This window comes from Panthera tigris, chromosome E1, assembly GCF_018350195.1.
Source record: "Panthera tigris isolate Pti1 chromosome E1, P.tigris_Pti1_mat1.1, whole genome shotgun sequence".
NCBI classification, from domain to species: Eukaryota; Metazoa; Chordata; class Mammalia; order Carnivora; family Felidae; genus Panthera; species Panthera tigris.
Window position 1 is genome coordinate 56,289,489 of NC_056673.1, and position 15,481 is coordinate 56,304,969.

Genomic DNA, 15,481 nt, shown 5'->3' on the forward strand with positions numbered 1-15,481 from the left:
CCACCCAGCACGCACTCACCCTTGCTTTCAGTAAAAGCGTCTCCTACTTTACGGCGAGAAAGGGAATCACTATTAATTTCTTCTTTTTTTAATTTTTTTTTTTAAATTTTTGGTCTTTTCGAATGTATTGAGCGTGTTGTGGCCCAATGTGTTCTGTGTGCCCTTGAAAAGAGTGCGTATTCCAGGGTTTTTGGATGGAATGATATATACAGATGGATAGATATAGATAGATATAGGTATATAGGTATAGATACCGATATCTGTTAGGTCGGTCTCGTCTAAAGTGTCATTCAAAGCCAACTGGTTTTCCAACCTTCCGTCTTCAAGCCCACAAACGTGGTCCTCACCGCGGCCCAGGCCCCACCTGCCTGGACTCCAGCCTTAAGGGGTGGGGGAGGAGTGCTCTCTTCCTGTGTGGGAGCTGGCCGCGCACCGTCCATGTCAGCAAGTACAGCCTACCTCCTACACCTGTCTTTTAGAAGTTTCTTTATTTTGAGAGAGAGGGAGAGAGCGTGAGCAGGGCAGGGACAGAGAGAGAATCCCGAGCCAGCTCTGCACGGTCAGCCTGGAGCCCGACGTGGGGCTTGATCCCGAACTGTGAGATCGTGACCTGAGCTGACATCATGAGTCAGACGCTTCACCGACTGAGCCACCCCGGCGCCCCCACCCCTCACGTCAGAAGAGCCTGGACTTTTCTGTCCAGGCAGGAAAGATTATGACCCTTGCACAATCTGAGCCGCTACACGCTTAGCTCCAGCTGGGGTGTCTACACCAGCCGCTTTCCGCTCCTCGGTTACCTCCAGCTGCCTCCGGCTCCGCGCTGGGTAGGGGAGGCCCATGCCATCTCCGTTTCTTCCTGCCATCTGGTTACCCTCTGAAACTGTCCCCTCTGAGGCCAGCACAGGCCTTCATCGTTCCCGGTGGAGCAGACCCTTTCCATCCTAACCCTGCAGACCCTTTCCATCCTAACCCTGCTACATCTGCCTCTGAATTTGACTCGTGTCCTCATGGTTACTTTTCCGCCTCGGTGAAATCCAACATCTGGCCACCCTCACAAGGCACTTCCTGCTGCGGTCTGTTTCCAGAGTGAGAGCAGAGTCATGCTTTCCTGCTTCTCTGCTTGTCTCATATGGTTTTGTTGAAAACGGAACATTTAAGACAATATATTGTTAGCGGGGCGCCTGGGCGGCTCGGTCGGTTGAGCGTCCGACTCCGGCTCGGGTCATGATCTCACGGTTCGTGGGTTCGCGCCCCGCGTCGGGCTCTGTGCTGACAGCTCGGAGCCTGGAGCCTGCTTTGGACTCTGTGTCTCCCTCTCTCTTGGCCTCTCCCCCGTGTGCACGCTATCTCTCTCTCTTTCAAAAATAAACATTAAAAAATTTTTCTTAAATGTACTGTGGCAACTCTGGGTACTGGACCCCCATTCTCCATCCTAGGTTTGTTATTTGCTTGCTTAGTGACTGGTTGGCTTATTTTAGGGACGCCTCCCCCTACTCCCACCCCCAATTCCCCTAAAGTGTTAAACCTTTGATGTTCCCCGTGGGGAGGTGTGATTTGGGGCATGTCGCCCTGGGTTGGCGGCGGTTTGGGCTGCACTCGACACCTCTTGCCCTGACCAAACCCAGCTCTTAAGCTCCATGAATTGCCATCTGATTGCTCTAGGGTTTACAACAATGCCCTGGGGCAGAAATTGCTCTACAGACCCCTCACTCCTCTGAGGTTAGTGTTCCTACTGAGGAGGGCTCCTGCCACCTGTCCCCTTCCCTGGTTCTCTCCTGCAAACTAGCTGGCTTACTCTTGAACCTACAGCTTCATGAAATCTACCAATCTTCTCCCGGTTGCCTTAGGCTTGAACTTCTCCGCCCTCTGTTGCAAATAAAGCCAGTTCCTGTGGGAAGAGATGAGGACCTGTATGGTTGAGAGGTTTTGTGTGTGTGTGTGTGTGTTTTGTTTTGTTTTTTTATTGTTTTAGCAAGCTCCGTGCCCAGCATCAAGCCCAATGCAGGCTTCAACTCATGACGCTGAGATCAAGACCTGAACTGAGATCAAGGGTCGGACGCTTAACCGACTGAGCCACCGGGGCACCCCAGGACCTATGCAGTTTATAACCTGCTTCCGTCTCTGGCCAAATCTCTGAGCCGGGGCTCTGGAGCTGGGGTGGGGGGCGATGGTGTGATCATCTCTCTCTGAGTGATGCCCTTGTTTAGGAGTTGAGCACGTGACAGATGGGAGGCAGCAGGCCTCAGGTCTTCTCAGCTTGCCCCTCCTGGCATGAAACCATCACCGTATAAGCCAGGACAGGGACAGCCAAGCCCTCTGCATCCTCAGTGACATCACGCGCAAGGTAGAGTCTCCATTCCGTGGGTGGGAGCTGAGCAGAAGGGAGTCCCCACCGCTTGGCCACACTTGCCCAGAACTTAGCCTCAGCCACAGGTGGCTGGTGCCGGGTGACAGATGCTGATGGCCTGCCCTTCCCTGGAAGAAAGCCCCGTGACAGGGAGCTGAGGGGAGAGGGGCCCTGTGTTCTCAGCTGCACCGATCTGGAGTGGGGGTAGGGAGAGAGGGAGCAGTTTGGGCTCAAATACCACACACCCTTCTCAGATTTTAGTGGCTCTTCTTGAATAGGTATTTTATCATTTGTGTATACCCTCAGGACCACTTCTAGCTACTGTAAATGGTTGTCTTTTTACACTTTTCACCCATTTCATTGGAGCCTGGGTCTGTGGAGTCCCTCACGTCATGCTGAAATCTTTCTCTTTTTATTTTTTTTAATTAAAAAAAATTTTTTTAGTGTGTATTTATTATTGAGAGACAGAGAGAGACAGAGCATGAGCATGGGAAGGGCGGAGAGAGGAGGAGACACAGAATTCGGAAGCAGACTCCAGGCTCTGAGCTGTCGGCACAGTGCCCAACACGGGGCTCAGACCCACGAGCCATGAGATCATGACCTGAGCCGAAGTCAGACGCTTAACCGACTGAGCCACCCAGGCGCCCCTAAACATTTTTTTTTAAATGTTTATTTATTTTTGAGAGAGAGAGAGAGAGAGAGGCAGAACGTGAGCAGGGAGGGGCAGAGAGACACAGAATCTGAAGCAGGCTCCAGGCTCCGAGCCATCAGCACACAGCCCGACGGGGGGCTCGAACGCACGAACCGCGAGATCGTGACCTGAGCCGAAGTCGGATGGTTAACCGACTGAGCCACCCGGCTACCCCTACAGTCTTTGTTTTAAAGTCTGTTTTGTTTGCTGTAAGTACTGCTAGCCTGACTTCTTTTTCTCCTTTCCATTTCCATGGTAAGTGTTTTTCCACCCTTTGCTTTCAGTCTGTCTGTGTCTTCCATCTTGCAATGGTTTTGAACTTAACGTTGGCTTCACTGTTGGTTTGTTACCCTAAAATTCTATTGCCGAATCAGGGAAATACGAAATACAAACTGGGTGTTTGGCGGATCTAAGGAAAATTGTTAACGTTTTTAGATACGGTCATAGTAGTGGGCTTATTTTAAAGAGTTCTTACCCGTTCGTAAGACATACTGAGGTATTTACAGCCGGACAATATGGTGTATGGGGTTCGCTTAAAATAATCCCGTCTGAGCTGTAAGTGGGGAGGGCACGAGAGCACCGGTGAAAGAAGATTGGCCGTGAGTCGACAATTATATTAATAACTACATTAATTTTTGTTAATATGAGCTGCGCAATAGGGGTTCATTACACTATTCTTTCTACTTTTGTGTATGTTTGAAATTTTCTAAAATCGGTTAATTTATTTTGTCTACATGTGAAATATACCTCATTAGATTTTGTTTTCTACAAATACAAGGTCATTATTAAGTTGAGTTAAAATCTGGAAAAGTCGGGTTGCCTGGGCGGCTCAGTCAGTTGAGCGTCTGACTTTTGATTTCGGCTCAGGTCGTGATCTCATGGTTCGTGGGATCGAGTCCCACATCAGGCTCTGTGCTCAGCTCTCTTCCCCTCTCCCTCTCTCTCTGCCCTTTCCTCCCTCTCTCTTAAGATAAATAGACTTAAAACAATCTGGAAAAGTATGTATAACATACTTTTCACTTACGACGTGGATTATGGCTTCATAAAACCAAGAAGACTTAAAAACTTCAAGGACTCTGTGTTCTGAAACAGTCTTGTGTAAGCATCTTTGTAAAAAGACATTCTTACTAAAATCAATTTTTATTTTTCGGTATCTGAAGTGGCATGCATTTCAGGCAAGTTTCTAATCAAAATTTATTAGATATTCTAATTATGCATCAGAGGCTGGTTTGTCATTTCAATCAAAACGACTTTCAGATGATTAAAGTGTTTTATGGAAGAAAAAAAAAAAAGCCATGATGAAAATTGCCCCAGTTGTATTTCAAGAATTTATAAAAAGACACATTGATGTACTGAATTGAGGCTGAGTAGAACCGAGCTTGCAAAAAGGAAACACATTTGATGACCAAATTTTAAACATCAGCCGGGATGTTCTGGATCAGTCAGAGTATGAATTAGCATTTGTGACTCAAACAATTAGAGCCTAATGCTTTCCGAGAGTTAAAAGGTTTCTTTTTTTATATTTATTTTCTATAGACCTATTAATGGGAAGGGTTGGGTTTTTTTTCCAACCTCTCGAAAATGTCAACTTCTTGAAAAAAATAAATGTCGTTTTGTAAGAAGTGACAAACTAGTTTTGACAATAGATAATTTGCCCACTTGTATCCCACAGTGCAACTGATAAAATGTTGCACAATGGTGATTGGTCTCGGTAACCGTAGGAAACAAAAACGTTAACATTACAGAACTTAAAATGATTTTATCGTTCATCTTAATTGTGCTGCCATAATCTTGTTTTTTTTTAATTTCTTTCAACGTTTATTTTTGAGAGAGAGAGAGAGAGAGAGAGAGAGACAGAGCATGAACGGGGGAGGGGCAGAGAGAGAGGGAGACACAGAATCCGAAACAGGCTCCACGCTCCGAGCTGTCAGCACAGAGCCTGATGTGGGGCTCGAACTCACGAACCGCGAGATCATGACCTGAGCCGAAGTTGGACGCTTGACCGTCTGAGCCACCCAGGCACCCCAGTGTTGTATTTATTTTAACCCATTAACTATTTCAAGATAGATCATAGTGATTCATGACTTTTCTGTCTATCGTGTTTAAAACTGTGCGCAGCGACTTTTTTTTTTTCATTAGTTTGGAATCCAGATGGAACTCATTCACCATCTTGATGCTAAATATTTTTGCAAATCTCCGCTCCTTTCTCCACCTCTACTGCAAGTGGCCAAAAGCCGTTTGGATGATAGTTGGCTTCTAATTCACTTCCCTGCCACCCACTTTCAACCGTTCACTCAGCTAGCTGCTGATGTGATTTATAAAGTCCACTGGTGTGTTTGCTAATACCTGACATCAGTGACACGGTGATGTTGGCCCTAATGGACGGTTCCGGGGGCAAGCTTTGGACACGGTCTCAGCTGCCTAGCAACACGACCACCTATTTGGACTTAACTGTATTTGTTGGGAGGGAACCTTCTGAGGGCTGGGCATAGGAAGTGAAGATACACTGAAAGGGAGTGTGTGTGTGTGTGTGTGTGTGTGTGTACATAAGGTGTGTGGTGAGGAAGTGTGAACCAGGGGCCTTCAGTCAGTCCCTCGGAACTGCACATGCCTGCCCCGTCCTCCCGTCTCCTCTGGCAGAATCCTCTTTGGGAACCCCTGTGGGGTGCACCTTCTCCCCGAGCACAAGATCAGGCGAGTTCTCTTTGAGGCCGGTCCCTGGAGACAGCTGGCACCTCAGCCCTGAAACAAATCAAACGCTTCCTTGCTTCCTTCCCCAGTGAACCCCCGGGGTTCAGATGTCCTTGCCAAGCCTCGCCTCCTGGCCTCAGAGTGGCAGCTGGGGAGAGAGAGAGAGAGAGGCAGGGATGTGTGCTCCAGCCTCTATCCCCTGAATTCCACGGAGTAGACAAGGAAGGGAGGGGGAAATGCCAGAGAAGGGAATACCTCCGGATGCCTAGAACGTTCCAGAGGGTGGATCGCAAAGCCACGGTCTCAGTTCTGCTGTGTGGACTGGGACAAGTGCCTTAAGTTCTTCATTGCTTTATGCCTTGGTGTCTTCATTTGTAACAGGGGAACGATGACAGTACCGACTTCGTAAAGCTGGCTGTGCCTGCTAACTGTGCCTGCAGCAGTTTGAGGACCGGAGGAAGCCCCGTGCGGAAGTGGGCTGTTCCCGCCCTGCGCAGACTGTTGGGGACCGACACCGGGCCATGAGAAAGACCGAGTCCCTCTCGGGGAAGCCCTGCGTCTGCGCATACCGCCAGGCACCGGACGGCGTAAGAGCAACGCTGTACGTGCGAACCCCGTGTCAGCGGGCATGTCGCTGGTGGCGATGGCTGCCCCAGGTCCTGCCATCCTGGGATGCACACACTCCCCCCCCAACGAGAGGGCACGTCTCCCTGCGCCTTGACTCTGGCCTGGCCTTGTGACTTTCTTTGGCTAATAGAATGTGGCCAAAATGACATCTGCCTTCTAATAACGGGCCTCTAGTGGCCTTGCGGCTTCTGTTCATGTGCTCTTGAGTCCCCTGCAATCACGTCCAGGAGCTGGCCGTAGCCTCCTTGAGGAAGAGGACGGAGACGCCCAGCCGGGAGCCAGCATGACCTATCAGACAGGGCAGAGAGGCCATCGTGGACCGGAGCCCCAGTCCAGCCCCCGGATGTCCGCAGCTGCGTGGGTCACCGCGGGCCAGAGCAGAAGGAAGCTGGTCCCCAGCTCCAGTGGCTGGTCCATAAAATCATGAGCAAATATGTGGCCATCTTTTAAGCCTTCGGATTTTGGAAGACCTGGAAGGCAGCTTCACAGGCAGGTGTGATAAGGCTCGGCCTTTGGGATGGCGCCACCGAGGGCCCCGGGAGCTGTGTGCTTCTTGCCTGGGCTTCAGGAGAGGGCTGGTAGTGTGCTGGCGTTTCTCCCCTTGCCCCCAAATGTGGAAACTGTCATTCTTGCCTCACTTCTCACACCCTAGATGGCCGGCCTGGTCGCTGAGAAAAGACAGAGCTCCACGCAAGCCGAAGAGAGCGGCTAATTTGGAAGAAGGATTGCAGAACCAGAGAGGGAGGAAGGTCAAGCTCAACAGCCGCTACCACCCACAGCAGGAGAGCGAGGGAGGGGCCGGTGGGAGGGCTAACTCAATGGTAACACGGTAACATGAGGCTTTCCATGGAGATTCTATTAGAACATTAAAAATAAATAAGTAAATAAAGTCTTGGGATTCAAACCAAGCAAAACAAAACACAAACCCCATGATTTATAAATTTAAAAATTCACTAGAGTCTGAAAACAAAGATGCTAGTCTTTGCTGAAATGCAAATAATTAGTACACAGGGCAGAATCCTCTGCCCCCGTTTTTAAGATGTGATTTATATGGGGGCGCCTGGGTGGCTCAGTCCATTAAGCATCTGACTTTGGCTCGGGTCGTGCTCTCTCGGTTGGTGAGCTCCAGCCCCACTGTGGGCTCTGTGCTCAGAGCCTGGAGCCTGCTTCGGATCCTGTCTCCCGCTCTCTGCCCCTCCCGCACTTGTGCTGTCTCTCTCTCTCTCTCTCTCTCTCTCTCTCTCTCTCTCTCTCTCGGACAGAGGTGGAGGACAGATCTGGGGGAGATAACACCGGAGAAAACAGCGAAAGGTATGTTAGCCGGTGAATGATAAAGGGTTTCCGGATCTGATAGAAAGGGAGCTGGGCTGGGCTTGCAGATTAGAAGGGCTCTCAGACACCCAAGTGGGATAGCCTCTGCGGTCATAGGCATGGAAACCTCCCCGCTGGCGACACTCCAGAATTCCAGGGACAAAGACGTTCCCGACGACGACGAGAACAGGTTATGCCCAAAGAAGAGAGAGCTAGCCTAACGTGGCTTCTCTAGTTGCCAGCCCCTGGAGGCTGGGAGACAGGAAGGCAGGAGAAAGAGGCTCCCGAGGGCTGTGGGGGTGTATTCGCGAGTCCACAAATGTGTGTGCATGCGTGAGTACGTGTCTGTGAAAGGGGTTGGCGCGAGGCCTGTGGTTTCCTGCCTTCCAGGTAGGAAGTTGCCCAGTGTGTCTGCCCAGGATGTGACGGCCCAGAGAATGCCATGTTTCCGTATCAGCGGACTTGCCCACGAGTTTTGTGGACGAGTGTAAATCCTTAGGCGCGGTAAGGTGTACTTTTCTCCTTCTGGGAACACACGTGTTTGACTTTAACCTTTGCATACAGGTCAACAGGATATGTGAGACCGCTGTGGGGAGAAGCGCCAGGAGCCGACCGTCCTCTCCTAGGTAAACGTCAGACCCCCCCGCTCCTACGCGAACCTCCATCCTGCTTCTTAGTCTCTCCTGATCTCTGTAGCAAGGGGGTGGAACAGAGGTGGACAAAGCAGAAAACGGTGTGCAGCGTTAAGAGTTCCACCTTAGCCTTTTACGTCCCCTAAATGTGTTGACAGAGAAACACGAGCCCCAGGAAAGTGGGAGAGGAGGGACAATGTCGCCCGTGGGCAGGGGTGGCAGTAACACGGTACCTGATCAGTGACACGCACACTCTCTCTCTCTCTCTCTTTTCTTTTTTGAATTAGAGAGAGGGGAAGAGAGAGAGAGAGAGAGAGAGAGAATCCCAAGCAGGGGCTACACTCAGTGTGGAGCCCAACGCTGGGCTTGATCCCACGACCCTGGGATGGTGACCTAAGCTGAAATCCAGAGTCGGAAGCTCACTGGCCTGAGCCACCCGGGGGCCCCCTGATCAGTTGACTCTTGAAAGACGAGGGAAGGAGGGAAATTGGGATTCATGACGGATGGCGGGCGCCAACCTCGAAAGCACCAACCCTAGCTCTGCCCACTGATAAACCAACCGCTCCATTCCTGGCCCGGGCTTGGCGTTCCTCCCAGTTTACTCCTGGTGGGAAGAGGCCTTGGGGTTTGGAAGTGTGAACTTCTCCTTGGGGTTCTTGGTCCAAACTGGAACAGGTCAAGGAAGAGGGTGGGAACCACTGAGTATGACAAGATCTCTCATGGAACTGTGTGTTCCCGTCAAAATTTTACTCCAAATTTGTGAGGGAGCTAGGCTTTCCAGAAAGCCAGTTTTGGAGGGGAGCCTGGGTGGCTCCGTCGGTTAAGCGTCCGACTTCGGCTCAGGTCATGATTTCACCGTGAGTTTGAGCCCCGCATCGGGCTCTGTGCTGAAGGCTCAGATCCTGGAGCCCGCTTTGGATTCTGTGTCTCCCTCTCTCTCTCTCTCTCTGCCCTTCCCCTACTTGTGCTCTGTCTCACTCTCAAAAGTAAATAAATAAACAAGAAAAAAATAAGAAAGAAAGCCAGTTTGGAATGTATTTCTGGCTGAGCGTCTTTATAGCGAGAAAGAATGCCTGGATAAAATTGTGGGACCAGTTATAACAAAGTAACCTCTGCTTAAAGGTGTTAGATTTAGCCCGGGAATTAGAGTCAGTGCTGTGGGCTCAAGACTGTTACCTTTCCCAGATTCGTGTGCCTTCTTCCCCCTTCCTCGTGGGCTTGTATGTTCCTTGGACACACAAGTTTTACACACATGGCTGTAGCTGAGGAAGATGCTAAGGGGTAATGGTTTTTGCTCGCCTTCTTTCCCCTTCCTCCTTGAATGTAGGTTAATCTTTTATTTTTTTTAAAGAAAGATTTTTTTTTTTAAGTTTATTTATTTAAGCAATCTCTACACCCAGGGTTCAAACTCAACGACCCTGAGATCAAGAGCCGCATGCTCTACCGACTGAGCCTGCCAGGCACCCCTGGACTCAAGCATTTTTATTTTATTTTATTTTATTTTATTTTATTTTATTTTATTTTATTTTATTTTAATTTTATTTTTTTTAATGTTTATTTTTGAGAGACAGAGAGAGACAGAGTGTGAGCGGGCAAGGGGTAGAGAGAGAGAGAGAGACACACAGAATCCGAAGCGAGCTCCAGGCTCTGAGCCATTAGCACAGAGCCCGATGCAGGGCTCGAACTCATAAACCATGAGACCTGGGCGGAGGTCGGACCCTCAACTGACTGACCCAGGGAGGCGCCCCGACGCTGCATCTTCTAAGGAGTACAGTTCAGTGGATTTTACCGTACGGTTTAGTATCTTCACAAGGTCGTCTAAGTTTTCCTTCGTGTTGACTCTATTAGAAGAACCCAGTCTACCCCCTTCTCCTCTACTGTTACACAGAACACTTCACTTCTGACACTTGTGGCCACGACATGTGGGGGCGGGGCCTCTCCTTGCGCCAAGCAATTCTGTGACACAGCTGAGGGGCCTACAGTTCACTTCCATTTAATTCCGTCCTGACACTGTTTACCTGGAGGCAGCGTCAGACCCCATGGGTTAAGGGCTCAGTCCCATGAGACTGCCCCCGCCCAGGCAGATGCCGGATGCAAGTGAATGTTGTCCCCTGTGTGTCGATTGGCTGTAAAGCTGAGGTTCCCACACCCCCGACTCCTCGGATTTGATTAATTTGCTGAGGCAGCTCACAGAACTCAGGGAAACACACGTATCAGTTCATTACAGGGTATGATAAAGAATACAGACAGATGGGGCCGCCCGGGTGGCTATCCGACTCCTGATTTTGGCTCAGGTCATGATCTCACGGTTCGTGGGCTCGAGCCCCGCGTTGGGCTCTGAGCTGACAGAGCAGAGCCTGCTCGAGAGCCTCTCTCTGCCCCTCCCCTGCTCTCTCTCTAAATAAATAAATAAATAAATAAACATTAAAAAAAAAAAAGGATACAGATGAACAGCCAGATGAAAACATACGTAGGGTGAAGGCTGGAAGGGCCTTTTTCTATGACCTCACGTTCACTAAGTTTTCTCTGGCCCAGTTTCTTTCTCCCTTCCTTCTTTTCGGCTTTTTGGTAGAGCCATCTTCTTTCTTCTAGAAATGCATTCTTTAGAAGTCCCTGTCGTGAATTTCTGTTGGTGGTAAACTCAGTTTGGAGACATGGGAAAAGGCCATCAGTTCACCCTGTTCTTGGTGGCTTTACTCGGTCAGTTGGAGGTGACGTTCTCTCTCAGCACTTTGAAGACAGATTTCTACTGCCTTCTGGCTTCCATTATCCATTATCGTTATTGCTGTTGAGAAAAGCTGGCTACTGATCTCATTAGAGGCCCTTTGTCAGTGTTCTACGTTTTTCTCTCTGGCTACTTTAAAGGTCTTTGCCTGCTACTTTCTCTCTGCCTACTTTAAAGGAACACACAGTTCCCCACCGTGTGTCTCGGGTGGATTTCATATTTATCCTGCCTCGTATACGTTGAGCTTCCCGTACACATGATTCATATCTCAGTCACATGTTGGGAATTGTCAGCCTTTATCTCTCCTAATGTTATCTTGATTCAATTCTCTATGTCTTTACTTTTTAGGGGGCAGGGAAGAGAGGACTCTGTTTAAGCATATGTTAGATACTTTCATTTATTTTTTTTTTTACATTTATTTACTTTTGAGAGACAGAGACAGCGCGAGCAGGGGAGGGGCAGAGAGAGAGGGAGACAAAGGATCTGAAGCAGGCTCCAGGCTCCGAGCTGTCAGCACAGAGCCCGACGCGGGGCTCGAACCCACGAACTGTGAGATCATGACCTGAGCCGAAGTCAGACGCTCAACCGACTGAGCCACCCAGGCGCCCCTCTGAAAAATTTCTTTAGGTCTATCTCTGTTTACTAATTTTCTTTTTTAAACAATATTTTACTTTATTTTCCAAGTAATTGCTACATGCAACACAGGGCTGGAACTCGTGGTTCCAAGATCAAGAGTTGCACACTCCACTGACTGAGCCAGCCAGGAGTCCCTAATTCTTCTCGTGAACTGTGTATAATCTGCTGTTTCACTCATTCGTTGAATTATTTTCTCTAACGATCATATTTTTTTATTTCTAGAAGATTCCATTTAGTTCTTTATTTTTTATCTTTTATTTTTTTAAATTTACATCCCAATTAGTTAGCATATAGTGCAACAATGATTTCAGGAGTAGATTCCTTAGTGCCCCTCCCCCATTTAGCCCATCCCGCCTCCCAGAACCCCTCCGTAACCCTCAGTTTGCTCTCCATATTTATGAGTCTCTTCTGTTTTTGTCCCCCTCCCTGTTTTTATATTATTTTTGTTTCCCTTCCCTTATGGTCATCTGTTTTGTCTCTTAAAGTCCTCATATGAGTGAAGTCATATGATATTTGTCTTTCTCTAATTTCACTTAGCATAATACCCTCCAGTTCCATCCACGTAGTTGCCAATGGCAAGATTTCATTCTTTTTGATTGCCGAGTAATACTCCACTGTATAGATATACCACATCTTCTTTATCCATTCATCCATCGATGGACATTTGGGCTCTTTCCATACTTTGGCTATTGTTGATAGGGCTGCTATAAACATGGGGGTGCATGTGTCCCTTCGAAACGGCACACCTGTATCCCGTGGATAAATGCCTAGTAGTGCAATTGCTGGGTCGTAGGGTATAGAAGATTCCATTTAGTTCTTAATCAAATCAGTCTGATCATTTTTATAGTCTCTTGTTTATTCATTTTGGGAATTGCATTAAAAAAGTTTTTTTAATGTTTATTCATTTTCGAGAGAGAGAGACAGAGTGTGAGCAGGGAGGGGCAGAGAGAGAGGGAGACACAGAATCCGAAGCAGGCTCCAGGCTCTGAACTCTCAGCACAGAACTCGATGTGGGGCTCAAACCCGTGAACTGTGAAATCACGACCTGAGCCGAAGTCGGACACTCAATAGACTGAACCACCCAGGTGCCCCAGTATTTTTTTTTTAATGTTTATTTATTTTGAGAGAAAGAGAGAGAGAGTGAGCATATGAGCAGGATAAGGGCAGAGAGATAATCCCAAGCAGGCCCTACATCCCTGGGTGGCATTATTCTTTTTATTTCTTTTCAAATTTTTATTTAAATTCTAGATAGTTAACCTACAGGGCAATATAGGTTTCAGGAGTAGAATTCAGTGATTCATCACTTACATACAAACCCAGTGCTCATCACAAGTGCCCTCCTTAATGCCCATCACCCCTCTAGCCCATCCCCCACCCACCTCCCTCCATCGACCCTCAGTTTGTTTTCTATCTTTAAAAGCCTCTAGGGTCGCCTGGGTGGCTCAGTCGGTTAAGCATTTGACTTCAGCTCAGGGCATGATCTCGCCGTTTGTGAGTTCGAGCCCCGTGTGGGGCTCTCTGCTTTCAGTTCAGAGCCTGGAGCCTGCTTGGATTCTGTGTCCTCCCCTCTCTGCCTTTCGCCCACTCACTCTTTCTCTCTCAAGAGTAAATAAACATTAAAAAAAAATTAAAAATCCCTTACGGCTTGTTTCCCTCTCTTCTCTCCACCCCCCCATATGTTCATCTGTTTTATTTCTTAAATTCCACATAGGAGTGAAATCATATGGTATTTGTCTTTCTCTGACTGACTTATTTCACTTAGCATAATATACTCTAGCCCATTACAGGACTGGAAATCACAACCCTGAGATCAAGACCTGAGCTGAGATCAAGAGTCAGATGCTTAACTGACTGAGCCACCCAGGCGCCCCTATGAGTAATAGTTTAACAGGTTCAATTTTTTTTCCAATTACTTATTTTCGTATTCCATGTGAGGACCCCCCCTCCGCCCCGTTTTGCTGATTTTAATATTTTTTTTTTTTTTAGTATTAAGCTTCTGTTAAAGGAAAAATGAGACAACAGGCTCAAAATAGAGCCACTTGTGCTAAGCCACATCCACAAACCAAGAGGTAACATCTAATGTAACGGCAGGTTTAGCTTCTCCCAGGAATGTGACCTGCGACCTTTAACCCTAATTCCCCGGATGAGCACTAGTGAGGTGATCTGCGAGATAGATCCCCACCCTTCCCCTCCGAGAGAAGGTAACTTTGCTGGAGACAATTGCTCTTTTTTTTTTTTTTTTTTTTTAAATTTTTTTTTTTTTCAACGTTTTTTATTTATTTTTGGGACAGAGAGAGACAGAGCATGAACGGGGGAGGGGCAGAGAGAAAGGGAGACACAGAATCGGAAACAGGCTCCAGGCTCTGAGCCATCAGCCCAGAGCCTGACGCGGGGCTCGAACTCACAGACCGCGAGATCGTGACCTGGCTGAAGTCGGACGCTTAACCGACTGCGCCACCCAGGCGCCCCGACAATTGCTCTTTTGTTAGAAACTGCACCCCTCCCCTCCAACTGCCTTCCGCCTTTGCTTCTCATTTCCTCTAGCTCCTGGGAGTTCCTTTCCGTTGTTGGAAAAGCCATTTCCTGGCTGCCCAGTAAAGCCAATTAGATCTTCAAATTTACTCAGTTGGAGTTTGTTTTGTTAAGAGTACCAAGGCAAAACTATGCCAAAAGGTATACCCGGAGAAATGTCACTCCCTCCCCCACCCCATTCTACACCTTCACCCCCTATTTACTCCTCAAGAGGCTTAGAACAAGTCTTTCCAGAATGTGCCACTTTGTGGACTACTTAGAACCGAAGGCAGTCAAGATCTGTGGCTGGAGAGAAATTGGTGACCTTCCCTTAACTACCTAGAAGAATCTACCTTAGTTCTTTCCCAGAATAAGAGGAACTAACAGAGATAAATTTTACCAGCCTGTCCTGTCTGTGTGGCAGGGCGATCGTCTAGTTATGAGACCACTGCTTTTCTTACTGTCCTCCTTCCCTGTGAAGCCCAGGCTCCCATCCCATTCCTCAGCTCAGAATGGCATAAGCACCTCTTTACTTTTCTGTCTGTGAACCTCTCCTGTATGTGGGGTTCCTGTACGTATGAAATTAAATTCGATTTTCCCCCATTGATCTGTGTCATGTCAATTTCATTCTTAGGCCAGCTGGAAGAACCTCTGAAGGGTAAAGGAAAGCTTTTCCTACCCAACACCCTGCTTAGGTAACCAGTCTCACTGGTTTTTGGTATCTTTTCCTTGACTTTTTTTCTGCAAAGATAAGCAGAGACATGATTACTTTCTTATTTAAGTATTTCCTATGTAAAAGGTATAAATACTATAAATACTCTTTGTCTTTAGTTTTGTTTTGTTTTGTTTTTTAATTAATATACCCAGAGGGGCACTTTGGCTGGCTTGGTCAAAAGAACATGAGACTCCTGATTGCAGGGTCCTGAGTTTGAGCCCCATGTTGGGTGTAGAGATTATTTAAATAAATAAGTAATTAAACATACACACACACACACACACACACACACACACACAAAACCACTCCATGTCAGTCCACAGAGATCTTCCTCATTTTATTTCTGCCTCGTTCTCTGTTGGATGGATGTACCCTTCTTCATAGTTTACATCTCTTACATTTAAGTGCCTCAGCAGTTCCCAATATTTTGCACTTTTGAACAATGCTGCAGTTGAATAACCTTGTGCATATTTATTTTTGTATCACGGGAGATCTATATTCAGGGCAAATTCCTACATCAGGGATTTTTTTGGTCAAGGGGCTGTTGATTTCCATTGTATTCTACTATCTTGTATTCTACTACAATGACCTCCAA